The sequence below is a fragment of the Castor canadensis genome, chromosome 14 (genome assembly GCF_047511655.1).
Source record: "Castor canadensis chromosome 14, mCasCan1.hap1v2, whole genome shotgun sequence".
Lineage (NCBI taxonomy): Eukaryota > Metazoa > Chordata > Mammalia > Rodentia > Castoridae > Castor > Castor canadensis.
The window spans coordinates 110,459,383-110,470,809 of record NC_133399.1 but is presented as its reverse complement, the minus strand read 5'-3'; the positions used below and the strand labels follow the sequence as shown (position 1 = coordinate 110,470,809).

Below are 11,427 nucleotides of genomic sequence, written 5' to 3'. Positions count from 1 at the left end.
TTCTTCGATGCCCATGATTCTCAAGTTTGGTCTTTTGATGGAGTCAGTGAGTTGTTTAATTAATAGTTCTTCAGTTTTTCCTTTAATTACCATTTCATCTTCGAGTTCTGAGATTCTGTCTTCTGTTTGTTCTATTCTGCTGGATTGGCCTTCCGTTTTGTTTTGCAGTTCTGTTTCATTCTTTTTTCTGAGGTCTTCCATATCCTGGGTGGTTTCCTCTTTAATGTTGTCTATTTTTGTCCTGAGTTCATTTATCTGTTTATTCATCATGCTCTCTCTTTCACTTTGGTGTTTATACAGTGCTTTTATGGTTTCTTTTATTTCTTCTTTTGCTTTTTCAAATTCTTTATTTTTGTTGTCTTGGAATTTCTTGAGTGTCTCCTGTACATTTTGGTTGACCCTATACAGTATCATCTCTATAAAATTGTCATTGAGTACCTGTAGTGTGTCTTCTTTTAAATTATTCTTGTGGGCTTCATTGGGTCCTTTGGCATAGTTTATCTTCATTTTGTTGGAGTCTGGATCTGAGTATCTGTTTTCTTCATTCCCCTCTGGTTCCTGTACTAATTTTTTGCTGTGGGGAAATTGGTTTCCCTGTTTTTTTCTGTCTTCCCATCATTGTCTTTGGTGTTGTTACTGTCCCTGTACTGTGTGCAATTAAGTATTTTCTAGCTTGTGATAATAACAATGGTGATATTTAGAATGGAAGGATGAGCTGAGATGGAAAGCAAGAAGTTAAAGAAAAGGGAAAAACAAATACACAGACAAGAGGGAGAAAGCAGAACAAGGAATCAGACAAGAAAGTTTCAAAGGTATAAATAGGGAGTGTTAGTGTACTAATTGACAGTAAGCTGAACAGACGTTAGAGAGACAGAGAGAGGATTGAAAATCAAAAATTAAAAAAATAAAGGTAAGAATAAAAATAAAAAATAAGTAAATGAAAGAAATATCTATATATTAAAAATGAATTAAAATAAAATGGAAAATAGAAAATTAAAAAAAAAAAACCAAAAAACCCTCCAAGTTCAAATGCAATGAAGTTTCAGTCTTAATAATTTGGGTGTCCGTCTCAATCTCCAATCCTGGAGATGATGCCTCAGATGTTGTTCTGTAGTTGTCTCATCAAAGGGGATGCATAAAGTAGAACAAAACTACATACACACACACACACAAAAACCCCACCAAGTGTCCCAAGTTCAAATGCAATACAGTTTCAGTAAGTTTTTCAGCATGCAGGTGTAATTTGGTTGTTCTCTCATCAAAGGTAAAGAGAAAAAGCAAAAAAAGAGTCTGGAGACAGTTCTGAGAATGGTATCTGCAGCTGTGGTTTGCCTGCCCACTGCTGTCAGCCTGCTGTTGCTGGCGGCGTTATTTATGCAGATCTCTGGGGTGAGCTTAGCACTCACCTGCCCCTGCAGGCTTTGTTTGCTCAGATCTCTCCTGTGTGTGAGCCTCTACTACAGGCTTTCCCCTTTCCAAGCACACTGGGAAAGATGACACTGCACCCACGTTCTCAGGCCTGCATGTTTATTTACAGTTCACGTGGGAAGTGGGTCTTCCCTCCTCTCCTGTGGAGTTTTCCTCCCTCCGCCACTCTCACAAGCTTTCCCAGTCCTGGTTGCTGGGCGCGCGCCCCTGCTCCTGCCAGAGCCTCTTCGGCCCGCCCGGCTTGTTTATTTACAGTCCCGGGAAGGATTCCCTTCCCCCAATCTTCGGCGCTCAGTGTGCCCCACCCTCTTTCCCACGTGTCTTTATTGTTCTTATTGCTTATTAGTCAGTTTCTCTTTTTTTTCCCCAGGTGGAGGTCAGTCTGTCCAGGGGGCTATGCTGCTCTGGCTCAGGGTTGTCTGTGGGAGTACCGCGGTACTGTGAAGCTCACCTTGTTTGCGTCTTCCCAAGCTGTCTGGGCGCGGGCGACTGGCGGCCTGGGGGCCCTCCTGGTTTCTCTGTTTAACTTGAAGTGGAGATGCTCTGCGCCGGCTGGAGGTGTGGAGGGGTCAAAGTTATGCCTCTTTTCAGTGATTATGCCTGAAAAGTGTGTCTCCAGTGTCTCTCCAAGATTTCACTATAGGAGGCTCGCTTTCTGCTTCCTCCCTCTAGCCGCCATCTTGGAATCCGGTTACTGCAATTTTAAAAATGTGGAGGGAGCAGAGATCAAAGATGGAAGAAGACACAGTTCTCTGTTTCTTCTCTTCTCCTTCCATTGAAAGAAAAGTAAGATTTGGATCAAGAAGACTGTGCAGTCAGGAGGAAGAGATGTTACCTATGTAAGATGTGAACACCCCAGCTGTGGTAGCTTTGGTAATGACTTTGCCCGCAAAGAGGCATGTGGTCAAACCAGCTCCATTTTCTAGTCTCCTTCCTGGTCTCTGTGGGAGGGCTCTCCGAGTCTAAATCTGCACCTTGCTCAGGTCAGCTTGGAATTTCCGGGTTCCTTCCTTCCTTGGCCTTCGTCCTCTGCATCCTGTGTAAGGTATTTCACAGGGAGGTGAGCAGCCAACTGCCTCTTAGGGGATTAATAACACAACTGAAAGGGACTAAGAGGACCCTTTCTGAGTGGGGGCTTTATTTAATCACCCCATTGAATGCACAGAGCCACCAATTATAGATGAAATGTGTGCTATAAGGGTTTAGCAATTTGCCCAAGGTCATCCACTTCTAAGTGGCTGAGGGAGATTCAAATTCTATTTGTCTAATTCCAAAGCCTGTGTTCTTTGCAAAAGACAGAATATGTGAGAGAATGCTTTCCTTCAGGAAGAAGTGTTCTGTATGTATCAGTTACTTCGGGTTCATAATGTCCCTCCTTGTCCCCAGTGAAACCAATGCATATGATTAGTATTATAGCCGCACACCACTCCCTAGTACCCCAGGGAAATCTTTGGGATGGAATAATCACTGGAAGGAAGGAATGTGGGTTGGCACAAGAAAGGCAGCAACATGATAAAACACAAATCTGCCAGCGCAGTGTGGTCACTGCATTTCAGCTAGCATGAGATTTCCTTTTTAAAGTACCTCGGAGGTGACATGCCAGCACTTCCCAATTAAGCCATAGCAGCTAATAACAGCTTGTGAAGGAAAAGGGAAATAGAAGGATTTAAAACAATTCAATACACTTAGTCTTTACCATTCGAGTACTCACAAACTGAGATGCTAACTTGGGGACTACTTAGAATTAACTAACAATGCATGGCCCCCTCTGCCAAATAAGAGCAGTTACCCCTTAGGGATAAACATGACAAATGAATTAAGTATAAAGTTTGCATACTTTTCTCCAAGTGGATGAGATTCTCAAAGTCATGAATACAGGCAAATAAATTATGATGATAATCATGGGTAGACTTGAGAAAAGTTAAAATCATGTCAAGAACTCAATATCCTATCTAAATTGAATTATGCTAATACAATCAAACTAAGCTGTGGGGTTTAGTGAGGGAGGGGAGTTCAGAATTTTGCTTAGGTCCACAACTGCAGCTCTAGCCCATCAAGAAGATAATCACATTGTTTACTGCTTTCACATTTAATAAATCTTACACTAACCATGACATTCAGAGACAGGAATGCCATAGTTCTCTGAATTCCCTGGTTGAGATGGTTAACCAGAAAATGCTTTTTTAGTTCAATCCTTCTTTTGAAAAATCTTTCCAAAATTTCTCTGTTTTCTTGTCCTAGTATATACAATGTACTCTGCAAAGAATCTTTATTCCGGAACCTCAGAATGGCTATATTATGCTAGATTTGTAGAAAGTCTCAGAGATTGGACTGAATTTGTAACAACCCTGGGGAAGAGCTTGTTGCTTTTCATAAGTATCTGACAGGAATTTATAGAGTTTTAGTGAACTCTTCCAAAAAAAAAAAAAAATGGGGCACAGGAAGCCAAGGGATGTAGTTGAAGTTTCAGCTGGTTCCATATCAATAAACAAAGGTCCCCTTGAGTTTACCAGCTGGACTAGCATACTCTGCCCACCTATTTGACAGGAAGTCTTCCTATAATCCCTGTACCTGAGAGGCTCATAGGCAGAGGTGAATAATGGCTATAATCTGGTCTGTCCATAGACGTACATCGAGGTACAGGGAGGAGGGACTTAGGAATTAAATGGGCTGAAGGATTAAGAACAAAGAATGAAGGGGAGCTGCAGGGAAGATGGCATTGGAATCATCTCTAAAAATGTGTAAGAAGTTTCTAGACTGCATGAGAAGGATGGAGAAACTCAGCAGCATTGATGAAGTCACACAGATCTCAGTAGAGAGCACTTACAAAGGAGTGGTTTATCCATCGTGGAGACAGGCAGGTATGGCAGGGTGGTAAGATGCCAGGAGGGGGACGACATGAGTTAGTGGAAGGGTGGGTCGTTTGGCTAACATAGTCTGTCTCTGACTTTTGTAAGCACTAGAAAGTCATTAGAAACATAACCAGAGCAGTAAGGTCCCATCTGTGTTTGGGGAAGGTCATCCTGATAGCCATGTGGCAGATGGCCTGGGTAGGGCAAGACTGAAGACAAGAAGTCTCGTAGGTTGTTATAGGAGGCTGTTTGAAGATTATGAGTGTCCAGGCTAGGGGAGGACAGAGGAATCAGTTCATGAGTCTTTTTAAAAAAGGATCAATATAACTTATGTATTGCTTGATTTAAACTATAGAGTCTAGGCAGATGGAGGGATGGTTTTATTTTTGTAAAAATATGAAAGATAGAGAATAAAGAGGCTTAGGAGAAAGAATATGAATTAAGCCAGGCCTAGTGGTGCACTCTTGTAATACCAGCACAGGGAAGGCTGAGGCAGGAGAATTGAGAGTTCTAGGTCAGTCTGGACTAAATAGCAAGTTCAAACCCAGCTATATAACAATACCCTGTGTCAAAAAACCAAGGCCTGGGGAGGTAGCTCACTGGTAGATCATTTGCCTAGCATGAACAAGGCCCTGGGATCAATCCCCTGCACTGCACACACACATACACACTCACACTCACAAGATCATGAACCAATTGGAAGTCTCCAAGAGGCAGCTGAGTGGATCTTCCTGTGCGTTAAGTGACCAAGGCAAGTTCAATGACGAGGTAATACAGCCCTAACCAACACAAATACTCAACATCAAATATGCAATCTGCAAATGAATTCTACAACACCACAAAACCCGCTTGTCCCGTGAGCTGTGCTTTATTTGTGATTCAGACCTCAGTTTCCCCACTATCTCAAAGCTCCCAGGACCTCTGTCTAAGGTCACCAAGTAGAACCCGTGAAGCAACTCCCTTTGCGGGCAATCTGCCTCCCAGTTGTGGCTTCAACTTGGTTCCTTCTCAAGGGATCCTTCTGCTTCTGGGGAAAACGTGGTGCTTAAGGTTTGTTCTGCTTAGTGGACGTCATCTTTCTCTTTCTCTGTTCATCATGCTGACCACATGCAATTCCCCAGTCAGTTCTGCATGGTCTCTGGATGCACAGCTCTAACCGGGTTCCTTTCTCTGGTGCATTCCTTTTTTTTTTTTTATTCTTCAGTTCTCAGGTTTGAACTCAGGACCTGGCACTTGCTAGGTAAGTGCTCTGCCACTTGAGTCATGTCCCCAGCCCTTTTTGTTTTAGTTATTTTTCAGATAGGGTCTCTCATTTTTTGTCTTGGACTTCAATCCTTGTACTTACATGTCCCACATAGCCTGGATTGCAGACTCATGCCACCACACTCTGCTGGTTTGTTGAGATGGAGTTTCACTGTCTTTTTGTCCAGGCTGGCATTAAGCCTCAATCCTTGGGATCTCCAACCCCCAAGTGGATGGAATTTTGGGTTGTGCCACTACGTCATCTTTGGTTTGTTTGATTGGTTTGGCTTGGTTTGGTTTTCAGTTCTGGGGCTCAAACCCAGGGCCTTATGCATGCTAGATAGGTGTTTTTCCACTGAGTTACATCCCAGTGCTGGTGCATTCTTATGACCAAGCATGACAAACTGCAGGAATAAGAGTTCAATTTCACCTCCACGCCACACTGGCTGCTGTCACTGCCAGTGACCAAGTAGATTGCTTGTTGGCTCAAATAATAATAATAATAATAAAAGCAATAGTTTTCTTATCTGAGCACACCAAAGAGTTTTATCACAAAGACTTAAGCACCATGCATAATGAAATCTCCCATATAAAATTGGGTGCTTTGTTATTGCTTTAGTTGTACTGGTAAATGACTTTGATCTGAGGTGCGGTAAGCAATGTGACTCCTTTGAGGATTTTGCCAAAGCAGCCTCCAGGGTAGAACACAAAGAAAAATCAATCCAGTGTAAAAGAAGGTTGATTGGAAAATCAATCGAGTGAGGCCAAGGACAAGCACAGCTAGCTGAATCACTTGTTTTCTTGTGATGACTTTAGTTCAGCAGGTTTTCAACCTTGGCTACTGACGAGAATCCGCTTAGGAAAATTATTTTTTTCTCCAAAATTTATGTGGCTGAGCCGCCAGTCCCAGAACCTCAGTATACTCCATCTGTGCTTCTAGAAGGGTCATCGTTCTAATGCTTTTTATTCCTGGCACATGAAAACTGAAAAAAACAAGAGTGGGCATGAGAGAATGCACTCCTCTAACTACCACACGAATGCTAGCGTGTGTAGGAAGGAATGGGGAGCTGTCTCACACGTGAGGATGCTCGAAGTAATCTCCTCATTCTGAGTCACCACCTACACCACTCGGGGGTTCCTGGGTGTTTCTGAAGCTGCCATCAAGATCAGGCCTTAGTTCCCGTGCTCTTGGGATACCTTACCACTTCCCTCTCTCTTCCCTCTCCCCACCAAAGAACATGACCAAGAACTCTCAATGATACCAGTCAGCCTGTGAAAGGAGAAGTGAGAGCACATGTTGAACCCTGGGTCAGTCATGATAAGGGCATTACTGCAGGAGGGTGACGGAGGGCATGGCAGGGCCAGGAGGGATTGACTGTGGTAAGGAAGAGTCTGTTTAGACATCCCTGCGGGCCCATTCTTTCCCCATCCAAGATTCTGTCATGGAAATGAAGAACCATGACAGGGACATTTTATGACAAGCCCTCTTAGCTGGGGTCTGTGATACCAGAGCCATGACTGTGACCACAGCTGGGATCTAGGGAAAGGGAAGCAGCTCCAGGTCCTTAGCTCTGAGCACCCACAGAATCTACCTTGTCTGACCTCAATCTGCCACAGTGGCACCTCCAGTTCTGACCTCCCCCTTTGACACCCCCCCCACCAGCTGCTCATCAAAATGGATCCCACCACCCAACAGGACCAAGCAGTCAGCCACTGGTGAATCCACAGGCAAGAGTCACTAACAAGACACAAAGAACTGAATCCATAATCCATACACTCACTTCCCAAGGATCTGTGGGTAAGTCTTAAGGGGCTTTAAGGAGCCCACCAGGCTTAGAGTGAGAGTGGCCATCTCTGGATTCCTTTCAAATCATTCTTAGATTTTTTGTTTTTGATGGAGGGTGTAGGATTGTAGCTATGTATTGGTTGGGAACTGGTTGTGAGTGGGGATGATGTATTCTCCCAGGTTCAATGCAGCCCAGGGAGGGACTTGGAGGGGAGGAGAGGGAATGACCCACATAGAGCTAGAGGGACATTTGATAGTACCCAGCTCAATCTTTCATTTCAAAGCAGAGGAAACAGTTTAGAGACGCTTACTAATAGCCCAGAACCACTCGAAACGACTGCAGGAATCAGGTGAGGCCGTGAGGCCTTATCGTTTCCTCCCAGTTTGCTCTTGTTCATGCAGCACACATGGCTTCCAAGAAAATCCATCGGCCCTTCAGCAGGAGAAGGCAAGGCTGATGAAGAGGTTACAGGGGGTGCCTCGGACATGCCACAGTGGCCACAGGAAACAAGTGCTTCAAATGCAGCCACTACAGGGACAAATAGGAAGGATGGTGGCGTCAGAGATGGCGTAAGACAACATGTACCTAAGTGACAAAGACATGGCCCACACAACTAGTGCTTTAGGAGTTGAAATGAGGCAATTGCTGGCAGAAGTTATTGGGTGAGTTTTCTCCTCCAGCATAAAGGACATGAAGGTGCCAGGCTTACAAGGAGGCTGACATCGTGTTCTTATGTGACACCACCCCAGGCAGCAGAATGGAGCTCAATAGGAAATGGGAACCATATGTAAAATGTGGGGTTTACAGGTACAATTGCACCATGGGGGCCTGGGGTTCCTGTCTAAACTGATTGACGCCAAAAGGCAAGTGTGCATGTGACCACCACCAATGTCAAGCGAGGTGGGACTCTGTGAGGCACGTGCAAAGACCCAGTGGTTGGTGTGGCCACGGGATTGGGTTGTTTTTCTGTGGCTGTGTTTATACATTCTTAAGCATCTCTACATTTTTACGCACAGCTGAAGTTCACATTGTTACTGAAGCAAAACTTTCCCCCCATTTGGAAGAACTTTCTTCACATGTTGACATCTTAACAGGACAAACTGTTTCTAAAGAGCCCCCCCACACATACACATTGTCATGGCCACTGCCCCTAACCAGACTCTCACAGCTCTGAGCACTCTGTGGCCATAACCTCTTAACTGGTCTTTTTGTCTCCAGAAAATACATTAAGAAACAAACACATCTGGATTCCTCAGGTCAAGAGATGATATATTCTTTGCAAATTCTATGCCATCTATTTAGGGCCAGACCAGAGTCTGCTGTTATGGCCTGGCAGAATATTCAGAATTGCTATTCCTCAGAGGCTGGAAGGGTGAAAGATGGCTGTTTGAAAGTCAGTAATTTTTTCTGGCCTTCTCTTTTTTCAAATAATCAGCCAGTGTTGGAAATTCACTCGCCCGTGTGGCAGTCTTATAAACCCTCTCTCCTTCTGACTTGTCGCTAGAAATCCCATATGCTGCGGGCAGAATCCAGTTTAGAGATGACTTCAAAACCTAAGAAACCCAAATAAGAGTCAATCAGAGCAAACATTGCTCTTTTAAATTTAAACAATTTTTTTTCTAAGCCAAGATGTATTTATTGTCATTTCCAGAATTACTCTTACAAGTATCTGGTTATCATAACCACAGAAAGACAGCTTATTAGTTTTAACTGCTGGATAAAAGCATGTAGCATTTTCAAGATTTCTGGTTTCACCCTTTTAACCCAAAGAATAACTACAAATAGATGGTAAAGTCTGGGGTTTCCACAGCTAAGTGCTGCTATAAATAGTCTAAACATTTTCCCACTTCATGTTTCTCAAAGAACATTCTCCACTTCCTTTCTTGGCTAACCTCCGGGAATAAATGGAGAGCACATTCAGAGTTTTACTAAGGGAGCTGAGCATAACTTTTAATGAACCTGCTATCAACTCCATGCAGTCTTCAGATGCTGAAAAACAAAATGAAGTGACTTAACAACGTCACTCAAAGAGGTATCTAAATTTAGATTTCTAGAAAATGCATTTTTAAAATAAGCAGTTAATGTTTCCATTCATTTTCTCATGTTTCTAGGAATTTTCTTCTAAAACAAAATTAAGCCCAAAGTTAATCATTTACCCAACCATTCTTACTTGGGTGAAGTGCAGTCTAGTTTTCCTGGGAACTTAGCTAGGTTGTCACTTGGGTGGCTCACACATTAACATCCAGAAAAAAAGAGGTGTGAATTTACCTCAGTTGTCAGGTGGTCAGATAAACTGTCTTCTTTCTTAAGGAATCTTCATAAGACACCTGTAAAATCCTCACCAAGAGTCCCAGCTCCCTGTAAAATCCCGGCAGTGAATCACTATCCTGCAGCGCTGGCCTGGGAGGGTTAGGCAGAGCCAGGGCCCAGCAGGAAGGCCTCTGGCTCTACAGATCCCCAACGCCTGCCTTCTAGCAACCTCTGCTGGTGGTTATTTCTGATAGGGAAGAAAATAAAATTAGCCAGCCTTCCAAATGGCAGGGAACTTAAGCAAAGAAAGAACAGCAAGGAAAACACGTAACGTTAGTGAAATTGTTGCTGTTTCATGTTTTGTAAAAATAAGGCGGGGGGGAGGACAACAGGACTGTGGAATATTTTATTAATGTAAAAATATTTGTGATTTTTAAAAAACTTACTAGACTGCTTTCTGAGCAGTTTTAGATTTACAGAAAACATGGAGCAAAATGTTCCCACAGGTTCTCTCAGCGCCCTCAACTTCCCTGTTTTTAAAATCTTGCAATAGTGTTGGTATATTTGTTGCAACTGCTGAGCCAATATTAATAAATTATTCTCGGGTTCTTTTGGCAGTGCTGAGGTTTGAACTCAAGGCTTCACGTTTGGTAGACGGGTGCTCTAGCACTTTAGCCACACCTCCAGCTAATACATTATTCTTGACTAAAGTTGGTTCCATAATTTAAATTAAGGGGTCACTTTTTGTGTTGTACATTCTGAACGAAAGGCATATAACCACTATTATAATGTCACACAAATGATTAGTTTCACTGTCCTAAAAATTCCTGTGTTCCTCCTCTGCATCCTTCCTTCCCTCCAGCCCCTGGCAGCATTATTTTTTTTCAATGTCCCTGTAGTTTTCCCTTTTCCAGAATGTCGTGTGGTTGGACTCATGCAGCCTGTAGCCTTTTCAGATTGGCTTTTTACACTTAGTAATTTGCATTTAAGCTTCTTCCATGGCTTGATCATGCATTTATTTTTAGTGCTGAGTAATATTCCATCTCCTGGATGCGCCACACATGGCCTATCTATCCATTCACTGACTGAGCGACACCTTGGTTGCTTTCAAGTTTTGGCAATATGAGCAAGGCTGCTATAAATATAGGTGTTTGTGTAGATATACATTTCCAACTCCTTAGGGTAAATACCAAGGAGTGTGATGACTAGATCCATGCTGTGTACATTAGTCTTGTAAGAGACTACCAAACTCTCCCCCAAACCATTAACCATCCTCACCAGCAGTGACTGAGCGCGCTGGTGGCTCCACGTGGATTTTGGTCATCAGAGGCATGCAGTATCCCAAAGATAGATTTTTTTTTTCTTGAACTTTGGATACAGCAAGTGAAACCACCCTTATTTTTTCCCTTCATTCACTGGATCATCCAGTCAGCATTTAGCACATGACCTCATGTAGACAGCGTGTGCTCAGGACAGAGGATAAAGGGATAATCCTCAGCCTTTAGGGACCCACAGTACAGCAAGTAAGTATAACTAGACTGCAAAAAATGTTGCATGGCCCTTGAGGACTGAATGAAACGTGTCAGTCACAAAAGGATGAATGATCCCACCTACACGACTCACAGGAAGAGACATTGGTACGTGCTAGAAACCAAGCCTGATTACATGCAGATTTAAGAAAGTGGTGGACAGAATGTCAGTAGAGATTAAATATACAAGTGTGTGTGTGACCACCGTAGCACTAGGAATAGCGTAAATTTGAGGAAATATTCTTTCAGAGAACTACCATCCAACTCCGAAAACATGAGTGATGTCCTGACTCCATCTTTGTTGTTTTATTTTAGTCTTCTTCATAAATCCAAACAAAA

The 11,427-nt window shown here is 43.1% G+C and overlaps 1 long non-coding RNA gene across 1 annotated transcript; it reads right to left on the bottom strand.

The window, feature by feature from the left end:
- Positions 1-966: 966 nt before the first annotated feature.
- On the bottom strand, positions 967-9,784 carry LOC141416945 (uncharacterized). Its single transcript, XR_012441588.1, has 3 exons — positions 9,578-9,784; positions 7,620-7,837; positions 967-6,505 (listed from the first exon to the last, which is right to left on the bottom strand). It is a non-coding gene; the product is annotated as an uncharacterized lncRNA (long non-coding RNA).
- Between the last annotated feature and the right edge of the window lie 1,643 nt (positions 9,785-11,427).